The sequence below is a fragment of the Chiloscyllium punctatum genome, chromosome 15 (genome assembly GCF_047496795.1).
Source record: "Chiloscyllium punctatum isolate Juve2018m chromosome 15, sChiPun1.3, whole genome shotgun sequence".
Classification (NCBI taxonomy): Eukaryota; Metazoa; Chordata; class Chondrichthyes; order Orectolobiformes; family Hemiscylliidae; genus Chiloscyllium; species Chiloscyllium punctatum.
Window position 1 is genome coordinate 63,709,070 of NC_092753.1, and position 26,861 is coordinate 63,735,930.

A 26,861-nucleotide genomic window follows, 5' to 3' on the forward strand; every position below is an offset into this window, starting at 1 on the left:
TTTCTGTTTTCCATTGGTATGCTAGCCACAAAACAAGCAAAATGAACAACTAATATCCCACAAATGAATTCTACTTAAATTCATGCAACTTCAAAAACATTCATATTGTCAAGTGTGAACATTTCACTTTCTCCCACTTTGCTGTTCAGCCCGGAGTGCAAATTGAATATTGGCATGCATATTGTTAGACGGATGTCAGAGTTGGAACTGCATTTACACCATAAAGATTTGTAGAAATGGGAAAATAGGTAGCATTATGTAATTTTATTATTCCATTGCAATTTCTTTTATTTTACAAATCCTATGGCTTGGCACTGCAGGTTCTTCATCATCACCATTCTAAATCAACCTGGTTACCTAAATTTCAAGATTTTATATCACAAACCAGTTTTGCGAGTAATTATATTACCTAAGCCAATGACAACTGATCAAACCACCTCCTCATCAGCAACTATATTTAAGTCTATCATTAACTGCCCGAGTCGTGACACAATATCCATCCTCTCTGGACTTGAAGGTCTGAGCTTCAGCGGTTTTTCATAAAATATTGACAAAAAACCCATCAGAGCCTCACACTTGTTAAACTGTTTCACTACTTGGAGATCACAGATGGGGCAGATACTAAATGAGTATTTTGCATCAGATCTTAAAATGTCCATATTACAGAGGAAGTGCTGGATGTCTTGAAACGCATAAAAGCAGATAAGTCCCCAGGATTTGATCAGATGTACCCAAGAACTCTGTGGGAAGGGATTGCTGAGCCTCTTACGGAGGTATCTGTATCTTCAATAGTTACAGGTGAGGTGCTGGAGACTGGCTAAGGTGGTGCCACTGTTTAAGAAGGGCGGTAAAGACAAGCCAGGGAACTATAGACCAGTGAGCCTGACATCAGTGGTGGGCAAGTTGTTGGAGGGAATCCTGAGGGACAGGATATAAAGTATTTGGAAAGGAAGGACGGATTAGGGATAGTCAACATGGCTGTGTGTGTGGGAAATCATGTCTCACACACTTGATTGAGGTTTTTGAAGTAACTAAGAGGATTGATGAGGGCAGAGCAGTAGATGTGATCTCTATGGACTTCAGTAAGGCGTTTGACAAGGTTCCCCATGGGAGACTTGTTAGCAAGGTTAGATCTCACGAAATACAGGCAAGTCTAGCTATTTGTATACAGAACTGGCTCAAAAAGGTAGAAGACAGAGGATGGTGGTGGAGGGTTGCTTTTCAGACTGGAGGCCTGTGACCAGTGGATTGCCAGTGGTTGGAATATCTGATCAGCATGGACAAGTTGGACTGAAGGGTCTGTTTCCGTGCTGTACATCTCTAGGATGATGATTTGGACATCCTCAGCACAGAATTACAACAGGCACTATGGACTTGTGCTTCAAACAAATTCTGATTATGCTGGGAGTTCAACCAAACATGGAACAAATTAGACTTATTTAGCTGTTCGAGTGTATAGTTAAAATCTTATTTCCTTTGCTTTACTGCATAAAACGAGAATGGTTGTGCCAATCTATCCATCAACCCTCTTGGATCTCCATGTTCTGCCAGATAAAATAACATCCTTTAACACATGTTGGCACAGCAGACTCACTTTTCTCAGTATTGTCATTTGTATTTGTATTATTGTCAATTGTCCTGCTAGTTTCTGAACGTGTCCAGCTTCTTATATATTTGATCAATCATTATCTTAATGTGTTTGGTCTCCCCTAATTTATCATTTGAAAACTTAAGTGATTGACGTTTCTATCTCCATTTCCACTCTGTCTGTTTTCATGGACGAATACTCAAACATCCAGTCAGTATTCATTGGAATTGTTAAGATAAGTTGAAATTTTAGATAGATATAAATGAGTTTTAGCTCCCATTCCTTTGAACTAACTTTAATCACTGCATTATTCATCCCCCTCAGGGAGTCTGCTAAGTGCACATTCCAGGTTTTCTTTGCATCTTTCTCTACATACAAGAAATCTGAACCCTTCTTTCTAACAGAATCCCCAAACTAAAAACTTAATGCACTTTGTTCACTTGCAATCTTTATAATAAATGACACTGGTGGTGATTCCGACATGACTACTCACAAGATCTTGCTCCTTATCTATTCCCTAACTCTTAACAGTAACATTGCAAAACCCCAACTAATTCCCACAGCACAGGTGTCAACATGAACAAAGAAGTTGTCTACCCACCTCAACAATACTATTGCATTGGAAGCCAATATCACAACAACTGCGTTAATGTTTGGAGAATATTATCTTCCATCTGTAGGCACTCCATCACTTTGTACCTACTCTCCCATAATCCTTTTGTATGATATAATATAAATTGTTCATGACTATCATCTCAGTCATTTTTCACTTTTAAGCTATTTGGAGGCCATTTCTCCATTAGCCCAATTCAAGGGCTCACCAGACTCTGGATTGATTTCTTCTGAATTACCTATTCAATTGTTTAATGACTATTTTAGATTGCTGTTCTCTAGTTCTCCACATGAAGGAATGTTTTCTCTGTCTCTATCAAAATCTTCTGTAAATTTTAAAGACCACTATTAGGTCACTTTCAGCTAACATTTTCCAGAATTGCTTCACTTTCCATAGATGCTGCATGACTTTTGCAGTGTAAACATTTTTAAATATTAATTTAATCTGATGACAAATGACATGTAATATGTTTAAATATATTTATGCAATAGTATAATCTAGGGATTAAAACAATAGTATTTCAATGGGACCTAGAAGAGCTTCACCCCACAAAATAAACTGTTAGTCTCACCTGCAGCTCTCTTGTTAATTATGTTTTCTCCTCTATATACTGACCCGTCTACCAAAGGAAAGGATTTCTGCTTTTTTACCATGAAAATTCTTCATGATTCTGAGTACTTATTGTCTCCTTAGCCTTCTGTTCCAAGGAGAACAATCCCTGTTACCCCGGCCTTTCCAACTCCTGCTTTGATATGAATGTCTATCATGTAGTAAAACATGCCAAGGCACTTTACAGGTGTAATATGTAAAAGAAACTTTGCAGTAAACCACAAGGTTATATTAGCATTACTATCTTTGGTTTTCAGTGTGAGACAAAGAGAAAGGTAATGCTGTTTTATCACACATTAGATGATTTATAAACCCATGGATTCGATATTTTCTTCTTTCAAAAAAGACTTCCCAAACGGTCCTATCACCTTTAAAGGTTTGGGTACATATACCTCGAGATCTTCCTATTATTGTATCCACTTTAACACACCATATTTAGTTTGTATTGTTTCTTCTCATTCCTTAAGATTGGATCATCTCAAATGAAACATCTCAAACTGCATGGAGCCAAATTTAATCTATCAGGGTTATGACAGAAATAATGTACTGTCACTCTCATCCCACTACTCCACGAGTCCCAATTGTTTTAAATAGTTCCCAATGCAGATAACTTCATACCTTCTCTACATAGCACAGATGATGATGATTTGGGTGATTTTTTAAATTATATAAACAAAACGTATTCCACAAAGCTGCAGAATTGGTTAACATAGTCTGCAACATGGAAATACAAATGCTTACTCCTCTAAATAACCCAAAATACAAATGGTAATAGGGAAAAAAGGATTTCTCTTGGAGGTTTACTTTGGAGGGAAAAAAAACAACTTTTGGCTAAAAAGTTTTTGTCTTTAAAGACAAAGAGGATAAGTCTGAAACATTCAGATGGCTATTGGGTGATGTTCTGGTGCATCATGGATGTTGCTGGTGACCTCCAGGTGCACTTTTGAAGGTTTTTTTTTCTGCAAGGACATGGCTCCAGGGACTTCTAGACCCACAAGGGCTCTCTTCTAGAAATAGGAGCGCTGAGATGGGAAGCTTCATTTATTATGCTCTCCTCAAATATTCCAAACAAACAGATACAGTAACCAGTTAAATGTTTCCTTGAAATGAATTCAAGCAGCCAACAGCAGCAATCTCTGGAATCATGCGGTTTCCAAGAAATACCTTGTTTAAAGGCCTCAGTTTTTTTTTTACATTTAAACAATAATTCAAGTCTTTTCACTTTGCTTCAAATTCAACTACACAAAAACAATCCAACGCCATATCATGTGGCTGCTCAATTCAGCATCATATCTAGGAGCTCTGAAGATTGTTACTATTGTCTGTAATTACTGATTACTGTTCCTGAGTTTTAGGTTATCAGCAAATTTTGAAATCTCATCTTGTAATGTGTATCCAAGTCCAGATCATTTATGTGCAAAGAGAAGTTCCAATATCAATTGCCAGGATGAGTTACCTTCCAGCTTGTAATTTAACCATTCACCACAATGCTGCTTTCAGTCCATTATTCACTTTATTCACTTCAAAAAGTCTTTACAAGACCACATGCACACCACATTATTCTCATACATCCTACAAAAGAACTCAGGTTATTCAAACATTATTTGACTGCAACAAATCCCTGCTGCGTGAAATTCTTTCTTGCCCCTTCTTTTATCTCTCCTCCACTTGCTTTCACCACTGCACCCCTCCTCGCCAGTTTCTAATTTCGTCCTGGATTATTGTTTCCGAAGATTTCCTCCTAACTAACACTGGCTTAGCTAGGTTGCCATTACCTGAGTTATCCCTCCTCTAGAGATTTAACTGAATACACATCAGCAAGTTACACAGCTCGAAATAGAATAGCTCTTTAACAAGTCATACAGTCCACAGAGGAATCTTGCTTTTCTGTGGCCATTTGCTCTTCTGAGCAGTTTTTTTTTTAAGTTTCTACCTTTGTAGCTATTTCTTGGCAACATTCCTCATCTCCAGTGAAGGAAACTGCAGCATTTTCCAATATAACAAAAGTTTTTTTTTCCCCTGATATCCTGCTTACAATTTAAGAAAAAAAAGCTAAAAAAATGTTTTGTAAAGTTACTTATTTTGAATCCAACCTTTTGAAAATATACCCTGTGATGTGACATCAGTTGCAGGCCCTCAGCTTCTAATCAATGAGACCATGTGAAAATTAATAAAAGTAATCATGGACCTTACTCCCATGAAATGAAAGTAAAAATGGTTAATAATAAAGTAGTTGACAGTCACCAATTTGTACTGCCAGTCCCACCAGAGATGAAGCTATTAAAAAAGATAGGAATCGAAAGACTTCTCTGGAAGTTTGACACCTGAAGTCAAAATTTTTAAAAATTCCTCAAATTTAGTGTGGGAAACTTAATGTGTCTAGATGAGAACACCACAGTTATACAGTTATGCTCTGGCAAGGCTGAAACCAAGATGCACAAGATGTTGCCATTAAGAAGCAATTATTTCCATTTGGGCTACTATTAAAGCCAAAAAGAAAGTTAAAGCTTAATTGTCCAAGCAATAGTTTGACTAAATTACATTTCAAAGTGAAAAATATGAGCAGACAAGACTACATAACAGGATTTCCAGCTACAAGAGCTTTAAATGTAAATCTCAAAGGCTGGGACAGTTGTAGTGGAAATCAGATTTTGAGAGCACCTAAAATTGGTTAGGTGTAACAGCATTGTTGACATTCATACTGCAGTACTGTTCAACTTGAAGCCTCCAAATAAATTTAATACACAATATATATCCATGGTCTTCTGGAATAACACGTTCTACATTCTCTCAAGCTCTATAAAGATTTCATACAACATTTTACTCACTTAAGTTTTCGGGACTGCTGTTTGATAAATAACTTGCAAATTCCCTTTATTTCAAACATCTGAATAAAATAAATACCAGCTCAGGTGTACAACCGAACTCAGATCCAGAAATTAACAAAGTCCCCAAAACAAAGCGAACCAGTAACTACTTTGGCAGCAATCCACGATCAAGATGCTGTTCATAAAAAATAATTAGCCAGCATTTCCCACTATGAGACAAAACTAATGATATACTGGAGTTGGGAGGCTTTTGCTGAACAGTGGCAACATCCACAACTCTGGGTCACAGCTAGATTCAAGCCCCAGACGCTCCAGAAGTATGTCATAAGTCTGAAAAGATTGAAGAGCGTGGTTACGCCTTAGATTAACTAGACATTACAGACAATGGATAAATGAGATGCTGACCCATCTACCATTTGCAATTGCTGAAATACTGGCAAATCCCATGCAATACTGAAAGCATCAACACAAAGTTTAAGAACAGATAGGAACTCTGAAAACAAATTCAGGTGGTTTCACCTGATACCTACATAATAGTGTATCATTCCATTCAGGCAGTGGTGAAGAAATAGTATTTCAGTTCAAACCAGTCAAAAGATATCCTTTGACAGAAGGCTGTTGCTTTTATTTCTCGCTCATAGATGGAGAGCTTCCAAAAGGGTTACATGCCTAAGTTCTGGCGTTGTGCAGACATGGCTACTGTGGAGCTCAGAGAGTGAGTGTTAGCACATAAGAACCCTGTCAATCTTCATAGGTGCATTCTTTTTAAAGAAAGAAAGTAGCCATTCTTCAATGCCTCAATTAATATGTTGCCTTATCTGGATGCTCCTCCCTGTAAGTGACTATATAATTCATTAGGAAGCTGCTGTTACAGAAGACCAAAAAAATCATACCTCTGTGTACGTGGGGGAACGACAAACATAGAGCACTTGAGTTGGAAAGTTATAAACTGGAAGAAAATGTGGCAGTTCTCACACTCAAGGAGATAATTTTTTTTAAAAATGAGAGTTAGAGCCATGTGGAAAGGTTTTTAAAACAGGAAAAAAAAAGAGTGGATTGCATCCAAGCATAAAATGCAAAAAAAGTTCTGACAGATACGTACTGCTCAAACTACAAAACAAGAAGTCTGCCCAAATTTTCATGGTAGCCAGTACAATAACTTGAATTGTGAAGTTCTTTGATGGACTCAAAAAGTGGGAAAAATGGCTCTGATACTGAGGAAGCTAAAATACACAAAGATCGGCACAAACAAAACAAAACATCCAACAGACCAAATACTTCTCTCATATTTGCATTTCAGTACAAATTTACATGGCAATGGTACATGTCAATAACTTCTCAAATCTGCAATATAGGCTATTTGAATTAACCTGATCAGACATGTTATGATGCAGTGCTAGTGGCAGGTGGGACTTGAACCAGTTTCCTCTGCCCCAGAGGTTAGGACAAGTACCATGAACTTGAACATAAAAAAATCACAATCTCAGAATTCTTCAAAGTCCAGAAGGCAGCCAATTGACTCTTCAGATATGTACTAGCACTCCGAATGAGCATCACTTCTTGCTCTCTCACTTCCCACTAAACATCATTTCTATTTAAATATTTATCAGATTGAACATGTCCACCACACTTCCAGGTAGTGTATTCAAGAGCTGAAGCACAATATTTCCCTCACAGTACGTACTTCTTTTGTAGATCACTAAAATGTGTGCACCCTTATTCTTTTTGCATTTACAGGGGAGAACAATTTCCCCTCATGTCCATCCCTCAGGACTTTCAGAACTTCATCTGTTCTTAGCCTTCTTCTCTCCAAATTTCTCTAATCTATCCTCATAAGATTAGATTAGATTAGATTACTTACAGTGTGGAAACAGGCCCTTCGGCCCAACAAGTCCACACCGCCCCGCCAAAGCGCAACCCACCCATACCCCTACATCTACCTCTTATCTAACACTACGAGCAATTTAGCATGGCCAATTTACCTGACCTGCACATCTTTGGACTGTGGGAGGAAACCGGAGCACCCGGAGGAAACCCACGCAGACACGGGGAGAACGTGCAAACTCCACACAGTGTCGCCTGAGACGGGAATTGAACCCGGGTCTCTGGCGCTGTGAGGGAGCAGTGCTAACCACTGTGCCACCGTGCCGCCCATAACTGAAGTCTCACATAACTGAAATCACTTGTAAATGTGTTCTACAATCTCTGATGCATTTACATCCTTCTTAAAGTGTGGAACCCAGAACAGTAGAAAACACTCCAGCTAAGTTAAATTTCAAGTAGCTAGAGGCAAAAAAAATACTGCACATACTGGGATCAAAAACAGACGAACAGGAAGAACACAGCAAGCCAGGGAGCATTAGGTGGTGATGAAGTTAACATTTCAGGTACTAACCTTTCTTCAGGACACGATGTTTTGGGGGGGGGGGAGAAGAGAGAAAGGAGGGAGGAGGGATGGGGATGGGGAGGAAGTTACAGATAAACAGTGGTGGGAGGATGAGGCAGGGAGAGCAGACAATGTAAGGTAGTGATCAGTGGACAGGTAGTGGATATGATCTGGATGGTCGATGGGAGGGACAAATCTGATTGGTAAGCATCTGACCTTGAGAACATCTTCCCCTTTCTGCCTTCCGGAAGGACCATTCCCTTTGCCACTCCCGCAGCCACCCCTGGGGCCTTCCTCTAACCAAAAAATGCAACATCTGCCCATTCACCGTCTCCATCTGGAGGGGGTCCTGGCAGGTGAGACAGGTTCACCTGCATCTCCACCATCCCAGTCTACTGCAACCAGTGCTCTCACTGTGGTCTTCTCTACACCCATCATCCCCCGCCTCGCTTGCAGCAGAATGGCGAGAGCGAGAGGAGGAGTGAGAGACGGGCTGGGGGGGGAAAGAAGGAGGGGGACAGGTAGATAAAGAGAAAGAAAAGAAAGAGAAAACAAAAACAAAAACAAAAACAAAAACAAAAAAGAGAGCGCGCAAGCCCAGGAGAACCTAACCTTGGAGTTCTCAAATTTCAAATAACCTTCCCACTAAAACCCCAGCTCCCCTTCCAGCCTCACCTCCTCCATTCCATCCGTTAACCCTTCCTTCCAGCTACTAACTGGATTCCTCCTTCCCATCGACTGAACAGGTTGTACGCACTGTGTCCACCTGTCACTACTTCACCTCTACTACTCTCCCTGTCCCATCACTTACCCCCACCCCCATCTGTAGCTACCTTTGCCACCATATCTAATCCCAAAGAAGGGTTAATACCTAAAACATTGACTTCTCCGCTTTCTGATGCTGCCTGGATTGTCACTGTTTTCCAGCCTCCTGCTTGTTTACTAAAATTCAATTAGTGTCACATAGGTTCAGCATAATCTCCTTGGTTTATTGACTCTTTATTCCTATTAGTAGAGCTTAGCACACTTTATTATTTTTAGAAATATAATATTATTACTCCTCTTGTCCTGCCACCTTTATAATCTGCGCACATACACCTAGGTCACTTTGCACCTGCATGTACAGAACCATATTTTGTCTTTTACATTAATTTTATACTGTCGCTCCATGTTCTATGGAAACACTTCACCCACATTTCTCTTCATTTAACCTGATTTGCCACTTGACCTGCCACTCCACTGATTCATTAATGTCTTTTCAAACAAAATTGGATACCATCTTCCTTAATAGTTTATAATGCTAAGTTTTGTATTATCTGCAAACTAAAATTTTTCAGTGCACTCTAAGATCTATATTCTTAATACGAATCAGGAAAACTATGTCAATACCAACAAGTGAATAATTCAAGAGTCAACTTATAATAGGGTGGTAGGTAAGAACATTTTTCCAAATATGAAACTATTTGGTTCAAGATTAATTTTACTGCGTATATCAATTCTGAAGGTTTTTTTTAAAATTCACTAGTGGGACATCAGTCACTGGTTGGCCAGCATTCATTGCTTCCTAGGCCAGTTCAGAGGGTAGCTGAGAGTTAACCATGGGGGTCTGAAGTCACATGTAGGTTAGCCCAGGGAGAGAATGAGCAGATTTCCTTCCTCTGAAGGACATTCGAGAATCAGTTGGGTTTTTTTTTAATAAAAACAAACAATGGTTTCGTGGTTCTGAGGAAGGATCACCAGACCAGAAATGTTAACCAATTTCTCTTCACAGATCTGTTGAGCTTTTCTAGCAATTTCAGTTTTTGTTAATGGTTTTGTGGTCATCAATAGATTCTTAATTCCAGATTATTGAATTCAAATTCCACCATCTGCCATGGCAGGATTTGAACTGAGGTCCCCAGAACATCAGCTGAATTTCTTGATTAATAGTCTAGAGATATTACCACTAGGCTATCGCCTCATTTTTGAGCTATCCTCAATGCACTAAATTCTCACTAGATCCAACAGTTAGGATGCTACAGATTTTTCTCAAGGACCTTAAAGACCACTGACCCTCATGAGATTTCCAACACACTCATCTTAAAGTCCTAGGCTGGATGTGTTGACAGTTCAGTTCCATAGTGTATAACTATCGTGGGGAGTAATTGCACCTGAGCAAGAATTTGCATGAAATTAAGTATGGAGATACGCTGGTTGCACCAGGACTCATTGCCTTGCAATTAAAGAAGAATATTGTTATCTGAAAAGAATAAACATCTTGCAACTTCAGCAGATCACAAAATCTTTGCCAGAACAAAGCTCGCTTGATTTAAATCTCCATGATGCACCCTGATCAGTCCCATCTGGTTCTAAACTGCATACAATGCAATCTAGCCGGCCTGGTATTGGATCCCATATTCAAAAAAAAACTGTAGAAAACCTTTTTTCTCCCTAAATTAGGAGAAGGTTGATAATGAATGTTGGTTCTGAACTGTATTGGCTTCTAGGTTCAGAATGCATTTTGTCACATGCATCAGACTTTGACATGTTGCAACCTTAGATTAAGATTAACCCATCTTCAGCACTCTTCCTGGGTCTTATGAAAAACAAACTGGGGAAAGACAGGCTCTTTCCAGTTTATTATTCAATTTACATAGAGCTTTTAGTGTATACCTGGCAAGAGAAGCTATTCATACTGAAACTGGGTCTGGATGTTATCCTTTCAGTTTACACAAAAAAAAACACACCTCACAGGCTGAATTAATCTGGGACAAAGAACAATTGGGTCTGAACCTGCCAATTAGAGACCATTGTCAGCCATTAATATACATTGCAGCTAAATTGTACATTTTCAACTCTGGACCCTGTAGATACCTACAGTTTTAAGGATTTAAATACTTTGAAATATCAACTTTAGAGTCATAGTGGCATATAGCATAGAAACAGACAATTCGGTCCAACTTGTTCATGCCAACCAGATATCCTAAAATTAATCTAGTCCCATTTGCCAGCACGTGGCCCATACCCTCCTTATTCATATACCCATCCAGATGCCTTTTAAGTGTTGCAATTGTACCAGCCTCCACCACTTCTTCTGGCAGCTCATTCCATACACCCTCTGCACGAAAAACATTGTCCCTTTAGGTCCCTTTTAATTCTCTCTCTCTCCTCACATTAAACCTATGCCCTCTAGTTCCGGACCTGTCCCACTCCTGGGAAAAGACCTTGTCTTTTACCCTATGATTTTACAAACGTTTACAAGGTCACCCCTCAGCCTCCAACTCTTAGTTGAGTGGTAACACACTTGTGCTTCTAAAGTTTGTTGGTTCAAGTTCCACTCCTCAGACTTGAGCATAATCATTTTCTTTCAGTAATCAGATCAGAATAATGGCAATAACCTAGAAGTTCAGAATTTTTGACAACCCAACCAATGACTCAGCATAAAACGCTAAATAATCTGTTGAGTGCAATCTTGAATTTGCTTCATAGACATTTAAACAAAACACTTCAGGATGCTGAATAAGACTCCTATTTAAAATATTATGCACTCTCATGAAATGCGTCTTCCTGCTTCTCAGTGAGTGGCTAGAAAATTAGCAAATAAATTTATTTTCTCCACACCAGAATCAAGTTTCATTGTCATGTGCACTGAGGTACAGGGCAACAGAAGTGCAACGCTGGATAAAAATGTGGATGATCCTTGGATAAGCACGTGGATGATGGGATAATGTAGCGGTATGGGATTAGTTCACAGGTCGGTGCAACATTGAGGGCCGATGGGCCTGTTCTGCACTGTATTGTTCTATGTTCTATGACAATTCAATCTTGTTTGGAGGGAATATGCATAGTTGGACACATTGACTTTCAGATAAGACACAGAATCAAGGTCCCATGCTCACATCTCAGGGGAATGCAAAGATCTCATGGCATTACTCAAGAGGTGAAAGAGAGTTGTATCAAGTGCCTTAGCAACCTAAGTTTTCCAAACATCAAGCAAGTCAGAGTTCTTGAGAAGATTTGTAGCTTGGGTTGTAGATAGCAAGAGCATCCCCTTCCTCAGATAAGGAAACCAGAACTGTACACAATATTTCAGGTGTGGGTGTATACTTGCAGCAAGAAATTCTTAGTGCTGTACTCAAATCTTCTTGCCATGAAAGCCAACATACAGTTGTCTTCTTTACTGCCTGTTGCACCTGCATGCTTACTTTCAGTGACTGGTACATAAGGACACCCAGATCTTGTAAAAAATTTTCCCCCCTCAGTGTACAGCCAAATAATTATCCACCTTTCTACTTTTGCTACTAAAGCCGATAACTTCACATTTATCCACATTCTACTGCATCATCCCATCCACTGATTCTATCCAAATCACACTTCAACATTTCTGCATCCCCTTTCCATCCTGCTTTGTACTCTACAAATTGATACATTAATTAGTTCCCTCTTCAAAACTTAACATATATTGTTAATGGCTGGCATCCTAGTGCTAATCCCTGCAGTACTTCACTAATCACTGCCTGCCATTCAGAACAAGACCCATTTGTCCTACTATCACATCTATTAGCCATTTTTCTATCCATCTCAATGCACTATCCCTAATACCATGTAAGTCAGTTTCACACTTTAATCTTTAGCCCAGTCCCATATAGCAAGGTGCCCACTCCTTGACTGTTCAGAAATAAAAAGCAGAAATTGCTGGAGCAAGTCAGGTTTTTCAGAACAGTTCTGAAGAATGGTCACTGAACTAGAAAATGTTAATTTTGCTGTCTCTCCACAAATGCTGCCAGCCCTGATGAATTTCCCCAATTTTTATTTTTCTTTCAGATTTCTAGTATCCGCTGTTCTTTATTTTATTTAAGCCCTTGACTGTTCACTTTTGGCAAGCATGATAAGCTGTTTTTCTGACCACATTAAAAAGGTAAGACAAGACAGATGCTGTGACGTTCAAGTCTGCACCAAGTAATTAGCACTAACAAAGCAAACTAAGATCAGAGAGATGCATTCCTGCTTCAATGGACAAGAGAGATGTGTCCCCCTACATGCAGTGGAGCTTGGCAGAATATTGCAATGCAAAGTGACAATGAGCTCCAAATTGCAATAAATTTGAACTTTACAAATTAATTTTGAGGGATGCTGGGTCCACTGCTTTTTGTCATTTATGTAAATGATGTGGATGTGAATATAGGAGGAATAGTTAGTAAGTTTGCAGATGACACCAAAACTGGTGGTATAGTGACAATGGACAGGTATTGTGACCAATTGGGCCAATGGGTTGAGAAGTGGCAGGTAGAGTTTAAAATCAGGGCAGGACTTGTGCACTTAATGATGAAGCCATGGAGAGTGTTGCTGAACAAAGACCTTTGGGTGCAGATTCATATTACTTGAAGGTCAAGTCGCAGGTGGACAGGCTAGTGAAGAAGCCATCTGCTATGCTTACCTATTGGGTAGTGCATTGAGTATCGGAGTTGTGGCAATACAGGATATTGGTGAGGTCACTTTTAGAATACTACATGCAATTCTGGTCTTCCTGCTGTAGTAAGGACATTCTGAAATTTGAAAGGGTTCCGAAAAGATCTACAAAGGATGTTGCCAGGGTTGGAGTGTTTGAGCTATTGGGAGACACTGGATAGGCCTCAAAATGACTGAAGGAGGTGTTATCATGTGATACTTGCACAGCAATATTCAGATATGTAGTTTGAATTCTGCCAGGATCATGTCTCCAGACTGGAGTACAGCATTGGGTCAAATGTGGAGTGAGGAATGAGTATGCTATCAAGGCAGGAATCCACTGGTATCAAGGGTAACAGCTCTCTGTTGCTAAAGTACCATACCTAGCATTTTTAAAAAATGGTTGGTTGCTGGTGGTCAGATCAGTCACAGGATATCATAGCAGGGGTTTCTCAGTCGTGCCCTAGGTCCAAACATCATTGGGTGATCTGATGACCATCCCTCATAAGATCAGAAGTAATCTTTACTGATTATTTCTCAACATTCAGCATCACTCAACACACTTGAAAATACTGATGCAGCCCTTTCCCATAAGCAGCACAACCTGAAAAATATTCAGTCTTGGGGTGTTAAGGGGCAATAAACTTTAGTGCTACGCAAGTACCGGGAAATGACCATTTTCAACAGGAGAGAAAATCAGCAGCTCTTACCGATGCTCAAATGGCATAACCATCAGCAAATCCCCCGCTAATCTAGCAGTTACTATTGATCAAAAATATTAATCATACCAAACACTAGAGTACAGGCCAGAGGTTAGCAGCCATGAGTAACTCACCTATTTCCCTGAAGCCTACCCCCTATCTATAAGTCACAACTTGATGGAATACTCCCTAATTGTAATAATGAATACAGCTTCAACACCACAAGGAGCTCAGCACCAATCAGAACAAATGAGTATGTTTGACTGGCACCCCATCCATCACTTTTACCATTTAATCTATGACCAACACACAGCAGCAGCACATGCCATTCTGAAAGGCTCAGTCAGCACTATCCAGAAACTTCCAAGAGCAGCACCAGAAAATTCTTCTCCAAGCCACAAACCATTCTGACTTTGTTAGGTTCTGTTGATATTTTTACATGCTTGATGCAACCGTCAACTTCTGTGAACACCCATGATTTATTTCAGCAAGTACAAGCTTTTTGGAAGATCACTTAATCTTTGTGATACTTGCGGACTATGTCAAGAGAAACTCTTGAAACAAGGAAACCATCCTCCCTTTATAAGGGTTTTACATCACAGTCAGTCAGTCAGTCATGCACACAAGACTCAACCCCTGCCACTTCCTCGCAGTCATATGCCACTCAAAAACACCCGAGCGCGCGGTCAGGTTGCTCCCCCAAACCCGAGCGCACGGTCACATTGCTCCCCCAAACCGCAGCATTTAGAGTTTGATTGGATTGTCACATCCTGCCTGCAAGATAGAAAAACACACCAATTTCTTACATGTCAGTAGAACAAATTAACCCTTTAACATCTCAACTTTTGCACAAAATCCTGGACTCTCTCCCTAGTAGTGATATAGATGTACCGGCTCAACAAGGACTAATTTCAAGGCAGCAGGTCACCAAGTCTTTTTCTCGAGCAATTAGGGATGAGTAAGAAACACTGGGCTAGCCATTAATTCCCACAGCCGATTAATGATTTATTTTTTTTAAATTGTCATGACTTTGCCTCCCCTGCTAGGTGGAGAATAGCAAGTTTCAAAGATTCATATGATATTGACAGGGGCAAAACAAACCTCATTTCCATATTAAATAGGCGACCCCTTATTTTTAAAACTGTGTTCCCAAGCTCTAGTCTCATCTACGAGGCTAACTGTTCGTTCAGTATTCTATCAAGTCCCCTATGTTGTTGTATGCCTCATTAAGATCAGCTCTTATTTTAAATGCCAATGAATACAGACCCAGCTTGTCCAACCTTGCTCACAACATAACAGGTATCAATTGAATGGCCTACAAAATATACAGCTAATTCATACCCAACAATTTTACGCTTCAAAGGTTGAATGCTCTGCACGTTATAAGAATTAAGGAACTAGTGTCTTGTGTGTTTGCATCCACTTTAACACTTTCTACTAATGTTAATGTTATCGCTGACACAATTAGGCCACTAAACTGTCTATCTTGGAAACTAAGTAACACTTCATAACATTAGCAAAACAAAACTAAATATTTTGAGAACATCAAGCCTCCACACCAGTGTCGAACACAATGCCAAGTTGCCAATGTGACTAGATCCTTCAGATACCACATAAAACCATGGGTCTGGATGGCTTAACCTGGCAGATATTAAAAAAGGTCTCACCTGTAAACTCTCAAGAAAAGCAGGAAGTTGTCCCATTATCTGGGCAATATCTGACTTTCAATTACCAAAGACACAAAGGATTATTCATATCCCCATTTTTGGGAACTCACTGCACTCAAAAAATTAATTGTCAAATCTGCCAATTAACTGCCACCATGCCTTGATGTAATTAGTTGTACATGCAACGCTTTGAGACACAAAAGGACGATGGCAATATTAGAAAAGGGCACGTTGATACTCCGCTGCATGTCAGTATTTAGATGGTGGTGCTTGGTGTCTTGAAAAACATAAGGTAGACAAGTCCCCAGGACTGATGGGATCTATTCCAGGATACTGTGGACTTCACACAGATCTTCATATCCTATTTAGCCACAGGCAAAAGTTCCAAAAGACCACAGAATACCCAATATTGCTCCTTTGTTGAGGTGGAACGGGGATAATCCAAGAAAATATAGGTGGTGAGCTCTACATCAGTGGTAGTGAAATTAGTGACGAAGATTCTTAAGGACAGGATTTACTTGCAGTTGGACAAGAATAGACCAGAGGAATAGTCACAATGGGGTTATATTGTAGAGATCTTTTCTTACAGAGGAGGGTTTTTTTTTGAGTGAAGTGACAAGATGATCGAGGGCAGGGTAGTGGATGTTGTCTATACAGACTGTACTAAAGCGCTTGACAAAGGTCTCTCTTGGTAGGCTGATCCAGAGAATTAAGCCACTCAGAATCTATGATGCGTTGCCAAGTTGGATGCAAAACTAGTTTAGTCATAGAAGATAGAAGATAGTTGTAAAGGGGTGTTTGTGACCAATGGTGCACCACAAGGATCAATGCTGGGACACCTGTTGTTTTTAAATGTATACAAATAATGGAAGTAGGTTTGCTTATTGGAGCTGGAAGGTTCAGTTTCAGATGTTTCATCAGCATACTAGGTAACATCAGTGAGCGCCTGGATGAAGCATTGGTGGTATGGCCCACTTTTTATTTATGCGTTTAGGTGACATCATTTCCTGTGGTGACATCATTCCTGTTCTTTTTCTCAGGGATGGTAAATGGGATCCAAGTCAATGTGTTTGTTGATAGAGTTTTGGTTGGAATGCCATGCTTCTAGGAATTCTCACGCATGTCTATTTGGCTTGTCTTAGGATGGATGTATTGTCCCAAAGTGTCCTTCCTCATCTGTACATAAAGATACCAGTGAGTCATGCCTTTTTGTGGCTAGTTGATATTCATGCATCCTGGTGGCTAGTTTTCTGCCTGTTTGTCCAAGGTAGTGATTGTTACAGTTCTTGCAAGGTAGTTTGTAAATGACATTAGTTTTACTTGTTGTCTGTATAGGGTCCTTCAACTTCATTGGCTGCTGTTTTAGTGTGTTGGTGGGTCTGTGGGCTACTATGATGCCAAGAGATCGGAGTAATCTAGCAGTCATTTCAGAGATGTCTTTGATGTAGGGGAAATTGGCTAGGCTTTCTGGAGGTGTTTTGTCTGCTTGTTTGGATTTGTTGCTGAGAAATCTGCGAATTGTGTTCATTGGGTATCCATTCTTTTTGAATACATGGTATCGGTGATTTTCCTCTGCTCTGCAGTGTGTGAGATGGCTTGGTGAAATAATGTTCTAATGCAGCTTCATTTGTGGATGTTGGGATGATTGCTTCTGTAGTTCAGTATTTGATCTGTATGTGTTGTTTTCCTGTAGATGCTAGTGTGAAGTTCCCCACTGGCCGTTCGTTCTACTGTGACATCTACGAATAGCAGTTTGTTGTTTATTTTTCCTCTACTTTTAGTGAATTTTATGCTAGTAAGGGTATTATTGATGGTCTTGAAGGTTTCCTTTAAATTTGTTTCGTTTAGTGATGACAAAAGGTGTCATCCATGTAGTGGACCCAAAGTTTGGGTTGGATGGTTGGCAGAGCTGTTTGTTCAGTCTCTGCATTACTGCCTCTAAGTACCCTGATATCAGAGATCCGATGGGTGTTCCGTTGGTTTGTCAGTAGGTTTTGTTGTTCAAAGTGAAATGGGTGGTAAGGCATAGGTCCACAAGTTGACGATACTGTCCTTGCTGATGAAGTTGGCAGTGTCGATGTATGTCTCTTTGGTTTTTCTAATAGTGTAGTCTGCATTGCCTTGGCCAGGTTGATGTTAATGAATGTGAACAGGGCTGTTAGGTCAAAAGGAGATTATTTCATCCTCTTCTAACTTTGAGTCTTTGATGGTCTTCAGGAATTCTTGGGTGGAGTGGATGGAGTCGTACAAGTCTTCTACTTAGTTTTAGTCTTTGGTGTAGCTCCTTGGCTAATCTGTAAGTCGGTGTTCCAGGTAGCGAGATTATTGGTCTCAAGGGGGCTCCTGATTTGAGAATTGTGTTATGGAGTATGGTGACAAAACATCTGAAACAGAACTTTCCAGCTCAGTAGTAAACCTATATCCAGAACCTCAACCTAAACTACAAATCTTCTCAAAATTCACTAATACAAATAATGGAGATGAAAATGTCAGTGGTAGAATTAGCAAGTTTGCAGACATGGAAGTTTGTCAAGTTGTGACTAGTGAGGTTGTTAAAAAGGTACAGCAGGTTAAAGAATCAGTTGCAAAGTTAGGTGGAGAAACAGCAGATGGAGTATAATCCGGACAAGTGTGAGCTGATGCATTTTGGGAGGTCTAATGAAAGAGGAAAGCAAGCAATACGTGGCAGGACCCTTATGAGCATTGATGCAGAAGCGATCTTGTAATACAATTCCCTGAAAGTGACAACACAACTGAACAGGATGGAAAAGGCAGTATGCAGCATCCCTAACTTCATCAGTCAGGGCACAGAGTATAAAAGTTGGCAAGTCATGTGGCAGCTGTATAAGACTTTAGTTAGCCCACATATGGAATATTGTGGGCAGTTCTGATCACCACACCAAAAGGAAGGATGCAGAAGTTTTGGAGAGACTGTAAAAGAGATTTACTGGGATGTTTCCTGGTTTGGAACATATGAGTTATAATTCATTACAAAAAGAGGTCAACAAACTTGAATTGTTCTTGCTAGAACATCAGAAGCTAAGAGGTGACCGCAAAGGAGGATATAAAATTGAGAGGCATGGATTGGAGTGTTTCCCAGACTGGAAATTCCAAATACTAGGGGACATATGTTTAAAGGTGATTGGGGAAAGTTTAAAGGAGATGTCCAAGTTTTTTTTAAATACAGAGGGTGGTAAGTGCCTAAATTGCACTGCACGGGGAGGTGATAGAAGCAGATACTATTGGCAAATTTTGAGGCATTTAGACAGAGATACGAACTGGCAGGGAATGGAGGGATACAAATCCTCTGTACATAAACGGGACTTGTTTAGAATGGTATCATAGTTGATACAGAAATGATGGTCTGAGAGCCTTTTTCCTGTGCTGTAATGTTCTGTGATCTATTGTTACAAAGTTGAAACAGTGCATGGTCACTGAGACAGAGGTGCCTTTTCTGAGCAGAGATTGTGACAGGACATACATCTGTGACTAGCCAACAGGTGCAGAGTGTGCTGAGAATTGATCATACATAACAATCATCTTGGGGTTGTGTTTTGATGTCAAGGTAACCAACTTTAAATTTAAACAGTTAATTTAAATTATGCCTAGGATACCAAAAAAAATTGAAGTTGATTGGTCCAATGTTGTCAATACAACAAGAGGGTACAATATTGGGGATTTAAAAATGAAGGACATTCTGAAAATTAGAGCCAACTGCCATCCGAAGAAATAAACATCTCAATGCTCTCAAAAGAAATCTCTCAGAAGGCATCATCGATTAAAGGTACCAAGAAATGTTATACAAAGACACTCGCAGTGAAAAAGAAAAATCATAGAAAGTGACCTAGGGAAAAGAGTGCAGAATTGGAAGAACAGAAGGAAACAGCAGGTTCAGAAGACCAGAAGGAAGACAGCAGAAGAGACTACATGGACTTTGAGACATTAAGTTAATTTAATATTTAATAATTGTGTTATTGGAGCAGCATTTTTGAGTGTTGGAGTCAGATAGTGATTAAAAGGGGGAAGAAAAAGGGGGCTCTGATTTGTTATTAGTTTGTTTAGTTTTCACTGCTAGAGTTAGGAAAACAAATTATGTTTTCTTTGAACTGTTTTCTTTCACTCACTCATACTTAATAGATTACCAGGCAGGGCAAGCTTTTCTGGGTGTTTTAGTTTTGATTAGCAGAGGGGCTTGACCGCCACGTCATAACACGGTGTTCTAGGTAGGGGATAAGCCGAACATGGTTAACCAAGGAAGTGAAAGATAGCATCAAACTGAAAGAAAAATATACAATGTAGCAAATACTAGTGGTAAGCCAGAGGAATGGATAGGCTTTAAAAACTAGCAAAAGGTGACCAAAAAGATAATTTAGATTTTAGATTTTAGATTACTTACAGTGTGGAAACAGGCCCTTCGGCCCAACAAGTCCACACCGCCCCGCCGAAGCGTAACCCACCCATACCCCTACATCTACATCTACCCCTTATCTAACACTACGGGCAATTTAGCATGGTCAATTCACCTGACCTGCACATCTTTGGAGTGTGGGAGGAAACCGGAGCACCCGGAGGAAACCCACGCAGACACAGGGAGAACGTGCAAACTCCACACAGTCAGTCGCCTGAGTCGGGAATTGAACCCGGGTCTCTGGCGCTGCGAGGCAGCAGTGCTAACCACTGTGCCACCGTGCCGCCCATAATGCAGAGAGAGAAAATAAACTTTTGAGGCTAAAGTTACAAGTAATATCACAATGGATAGCAATAAATATATGAAAAGCAGGGAGCCTCCAAGATGGTGTCGGAGTGTGATGACACCTTGTGAGTTCTCTTAAGCAGATCATCAACTTATAAAATTGATCCTCCGTCAGAATTACTAACAACGTGCTTTTAAAACTATTTACAAGTCTGGCAATCTTTCGATATCCGGAACCAATGGCCTGACTGGATCTGACCAAAAAGGCCAGGACGGCCTGGAGCCCTTAACTGCATGGCCTGATGGGACCTAACACAGGAACTATGATCACAAAGCAGTCAGCCATTTACTGGCTTCATAAAGGCATGACCTGGCCATCCACTGGCAACCCAATTTTGTGGAATGGGCCCAACAGGGCTCTGACACCCTACCCAATCACATGGAGACCTAACCAGATTGAGATTGACAACAAGACTCCCAAGAGTGCCTGATGCCATGACAAGTGCCCAGGACGCACTGGACACACCCACTTAACTTCTGGAATGGCAGAATATCCACTCTGACTCGCAGGCCTGACCAGAAGCAGCCACTTACCCATAAAATGAGACAACGTGGTTTCAAGACTCCCCTCTCTAGCATACTCCTGGCAAATGTCCAAGCTATTGAAAACAAGTTGGACAAACTTAAAGCTAAACTCACCTACCAAAGGGAATTGAATGACTGCTGTGTGCTTTGATTTACACAGACATATCTCACTCCTACTTCACCTGACTGCACCTTACAACCGGAGGACTTCTCAAACTATCAGACAGACCAGTCGGCATCCTGAAGTAAGGCAAGGGGCAAAGTGGTCTGCCTCCTGGTCAATACCTCATGTTGCTCTGACATGACAACCCCGTTAAGTTACTACTCACCACACCCAAAATATTTGTGAAGTGCTGTACTTACCACCTGCCACAGCATTTATTTCTGCTGGCTTATAGGCAGAAACTTAAAGTGTGAGGATCCAATACACAAAGTCATACATTGCTGAGGAGTTGGAGTGCTGACGGACGATCTCGGATGTAACTGCCCGAAGCCAGTGAACTGGCCTATTTTCAAGAAATTAGGAGCCAACCAAATGAGTGTGCTGCCACTGTCACAGGCTTCGTGAAGCGGAGACCTAGATTTCCTGTATTGGTCAGGGTCACATGACTTAAACGCCTCACCTGGACTTCAGTAGAGACTGGATCAGTAGAGGCATGCATACCAAAGTTAATCCAAATGTTCCACAACCAGAAACCATGGATGAACTGGAAGATCCACTCTCTACTGAAGTCCAGGTGAGGCGTTTAAGTCATGTGACCCTAACCTATACAGGAAATCTAGGTCTCCGCTTCACAAAGCCATCAGATAATACCAAGAGATAATACCACATTAAACTCCAGTCCCAGACTAACCACATGAACAGACATTGTCTGTGGCAAGGTTTATACAATATAAATGGGCTACAAAGCAAAGCAAAGCTGAGAAGAAATCCCTCCCTAATGAACTCAATGTTCTCTCTAATAGTTTTGATCAGAAGGTCAATGAAATGATGTCACCTGGCCTGATAGCTTCGGATGCACCCATAACCCACCATCACTGCTATAGACGTCAGCCTTCTTGAGGGTGAACCCATGGAAAGTGACTGGTCTGGATGAAGTACCCAGCCATGCACTCAGGTCCTATGTGGACCAGCTGCAAGAGTACTTGCAGACATCTTTAACCTCTCCTTGCTACAAGGTGAGGTTCCCACCTGTATCAAGACCAACACTATCATCCCAATACGAAAGAAAAAGTAGGTAACGTGCCTTAATGACTACCGTGGCTTTGACATCCATCATGGAGTGCTTAGAGGGGTTAATGACAGCACATATCAATTAAAGCCTCCCAGATTGCCTTGATCCACTAAAGTTTGTCTATCATCACAATCAGTTCATCGTAGACACCATCTCCCTGAACATATAGATAACAATGACACCGATGTCAGACTCATTGACGTTAGCTCTGCCTTCAACCCTATTATTCCAAGTGGACACATCTCCAAACTGAGACCCCTAGGAACAATCCACTTCCATCTCTGCAACTGGACCTTAAACTTCCTGACCTGCAGACCGCAGTTAGGATATGACATGACACATCCATAGTAATCCTCAACACCAGTGCCCCACAAGGTTACATATTCAGCCTCTTACTATACTCCTTATACACTCGCAACTGTGGGGCCAAATTTCGTTCTAACTTCATTTAGAAATTTGATTATGACACCATTGCAGTGGGTCACATCTCAAAACAATAGTGAGACAGACTTCAGGCAAAAGAGATGGACAGTTTAGCAGCATGGTGTAAAGACACCAATCTCTCCTACAATTTAAAAATGAACAAGCTGGTCATTGACTTCAGGAAACAGAGTGGAGGATACACCCTGACGGTATCAATGGTGCTGAAGTGGAGATAGTCGAGAGCTTTAAGTTCCAATAAATATCGCCAATTTGTCCTGGTCCATTCACATTAACTCTACAGCAAGAAAGCACACCAATGCCTCTACTTCCTCTGAAGGTTAAGGAAATTAGGCATATCCACAATGACACTTATGAATTTTTATAGAAGCATCACAGAGAGCAGCCTATCTGGGATGATTGGTATGGCAACTCCCCTGCGCAAGATCACAAGAAATTAGAGTTGAGAACACTGCCGAGTCAATCTCAAAAGACAGCTTTCCTTCCATTGATTGATTCCCAGGCAGCACTAAATATAGACAGTCAACATAATCAATGCCCCTTCCAACTCCAGTTATACTCTCTTCAATCCTCTTGCACAAGTTGAAGATACAAAAGTTTGAAAACCTGTATCAACAGATTCAAGAATAGCCTCTTCCCCCATTAGACTTATGAATGGTCTTCACATATTAGAGTTCATCCTTCCCTACACCTTCTCTGTAGCTATAACATTATATTCTGCATTATTTTCCATTACCCTGATGTATTTCTATAAGGTATGATTTGTCTGGACAGCACACAAAACAATACTTTTCACTGTATTTCAGTACATGTGCTAATAAGAAGTCAAACCAAACAAAAAGAAAAGAGAGGCCAAAGTGGATGTAGGCCACTTAAGAGAATTTAAGAGGGTTGGAGAAATATTAGCAGGGAAACGGAAATATTTTGCATCGGTCTTCACCAAAGACACGAACAGCATTCCAAAAGTACTTGTTATGGACAAGACCAGACCCCCCTCAAAATATTTTAAAAAGGTAGCCTAGACCCTAACTTTCTTGATTTAAAGGCAGATGTGGGTGGATATCCCAAGTGTGACGCAACTGGTCAAACAACACTGCTTTAAGCAAAACAATTTATTTAAATACTACAATTTAAAACAAAACGAAAAAAAAAATTAGAATAACTTCACTATTGGAAAACTTAACTGACCCAACATAGTAATTTAACCGAGGAGCTGTTCCAATCCAGTAACGTTCCATAAACAAAATTATCCCAAAAAGGGTAAACTGAAACATTGATTCTTACAGACAGGAGGGAACACCACCCAAAGAAATTTCAGAGACATCATCTTCTGAAACTTGGAACCTTTTCTTGACTTCAGCATCTTGTGACTGCGACAGCAAAACCAAACTAGAAAACACCTGAACTGAGGGAATTGGCCACTCCCCTGCCATTATTAAAGTAGGCTCTTTCTGGACCCCTCATCACCTCTTTTTTGAGGGGTTATAAAGGCAAAGGACAAAATAACCTTATTAATGTGACAGCATTGTCACATAAATAATCAAAGTGCAAAACAGGGAGAGAAAATAAATACAATAACTATCACTAGCAAAAATGTACAAAAAATCCTTTAACACCATAGTTGCATTCCAGCGAAATCTCACTTACTAGAAAATTGCTTAATAAAAATAATGGGACCTAAGAGAAAAGTGGGGTTAGGGGTAGACCAGCAAAAAGGTATCACTCACAATCGCTCAAAAATCACCCAAAAGTCTAACGCAAAGACACTGCCTGAATGAAGGTTTAAATCATATTTATTAATGAAATGAAAATAAATTTAACACATTGCAAGAAAGCTGCTCTCTGTTCAGTACCTCCCAGAAAACTGCTGTCGGCAACTGACATCAGCAAGTACAGGACAGCACGAAGACCAACGATGACACCGCACATGTGCTGAATGGTGTGGACTTCAGTGATACACAGAACCTTCGAAGATGGGAACTGAAGTCACACATGAATAGGATGGTGCAGACACCAGTGCATAACAAAGGATGCAAACTGATCCCTACTGGAATCGCAATGGAGGTAAGTGTCCTTGAAAATACCGTTCCCTAATTCTTCAGTGACACTACAGCCAAATCATGCTGCTTGTATTAGAGAAACTAATGGGGCTGATGGGATGTACCTAGGGAAACTAATGAACTTAACTAGATGTAAAGTGTAGGAGAGAGATAGTAGTTGAATTGATAATTTTTCAAGAATCCTTAAATGCTTGAAAAGTCCCAGAGATTTGGAAAAATGCCAATTCATTCAAACAGGTTAATGAGAAGGGAAAAAATGTTGAGGGCAGTTAGCTTAAGATCTGTTGTTGTGAAAATGCTAGAATCTTATAGAGCATGCAACAGCACAGCAATTTGAAATAAAGTTGAGTGGAATCAGCATGCCTTCATGAAGGGGAAATTTATTAGAATTTGAGGAGGTGGTAACAAACAGTAGATAAAAGGGGAAGCAGTAACATACTTGGATTTCCTGAAGGCAATCGGTAAGGTTCTGCACTTTAGGCTATTTAATAAGATAACAGCTCACGCACTGAAGTAGATTAGCATGGATACAGGATTGGCTAACTAACAGAAGACAGAACTGGGAAAAGGTGGGCATTTTCAGGACAATGTGTAATTAATGGAGTGCCAGAGATCAGTGCTGTGGCCATTAACATTCACAGTCTGTACTAATTGTTCAAATGAATGCACTGTAGCCAAGTTTGCACATGACAAAAAATAGGTAGGAAGGCAAAAGTCGAGGATGGCTGCATTCCTCTGCAGACTGCCAGTTTAAGCAGGTGGAATATAATTGGGAAAAACATGAGGTTAAATATTTTGGTAGGAAGAATAGAGAAGCAGAATGTTATTTATGTGTAAAAAGACTACAGAAAGCTGCAGATCAGCATTTGGCAGTCCTTCCATATAAATCACAAAAAGCTCAGCAGTCTTTAGAGAAGGTTATTTAAACGTTGGTCTTATTTCAAAGAGAATGAAGTATTAAACTAAAGTCTTCCTGAAACTAAACAAGACAATGATTGGTCCACACCTTGAACACTGAACAGTTTTGTCCCTTCATCTAAGCAAAAATCTTTGCAATGGAGGCAGTCCAAAAGGTCCAATAGGTTAAATAGGTTGGGCCTGTATTCACTGGAGTTTAGAAGATATCAGGCAACCTTATTAAAACATATAATATTCTTAGGGAACTTGAGTGGGTAGATGTGGAGAAGCTAGCTATAGTTAACATAAATCGTAAGGAAAGAGAAATTAGAGGAGTAAACTGTAAAGAAATAAAAGCAGGTTTCAAAAGCTTCTAACATGAATGGAAGAGAGTAGCAAAAGAGAGAGCATCTTTTGGAGGAAAGGACTAGAGTTAATAGTGGGTAACAAGAAAATGGAGGAGACTTTAACAAGCATTTAGATCACTTCACAATAGGATGCACAAAAACACTCCAATAATAGTACAAAAACCAAGAGGTAAAAGAGTTGTTTCTGGACAGTCTTTGGAGAAAAAGTATTAGAAAAATTAAAAGTTAACTGAAGACTAACAAGTTTCTTGCATGTGATGCTCAGCATTCTTGCACCTTAAAAATAAGTGGAAGGAGAAATGGTTGGCTTATTGGTTGCAATCTTCCAAAATTTCCTAGAAGTGGTGTTCCTTCTGCCACTTTGCAATTCCATTCACAATCTTCCAAAATTTCCTAGATTTTGGAAGAGTGTGAATGGAATTGCAAAGTGGCAGAAGGAACACCACTTCTACTGCTAGATTAGGTCTGCAGCAGACTGTGAGGGAACCAAGGAGAAAATGACCTACTTTGTCTTTCTCTCACTAACCTAACTGCTAAAAATGTATCCAGCAATAATAGCAGTGGTAGGAATGATCAGACACTGAATGGTACGGTGTCCAGTTCTTGTCACCCAGTTATAGGAGTGGGATCAGAAGAGATTTACCATGAAGATGCCAGGTATGGAAGATTGGAACTATAAAAAAACTATAATTTTTTTCCACTGGGGCAGAGGTGGTTGAGGGGTGACCTTATAGAAAATGTTTATAAGGTAATGAGAAGTACA

The 26,861-nt window shown here is 40.1% G+C and overlaps 1 protein-coding gene across 1 annotated transcript in view; it reads right to left on the bottom strand.

Annotated features, from left to right (window-relative positions):
• The window catches only part of gsk3ba (glycogen synthase kinase 3 beta, genome duplicate a), a 181,769-nt gene that overhangs the window by 111,982 nt on the left and 42,926 nt on the right, over positions 1-26,861 (bottom strand). The gene's annotated exons all lie outside the window — the stretch shown is intronic.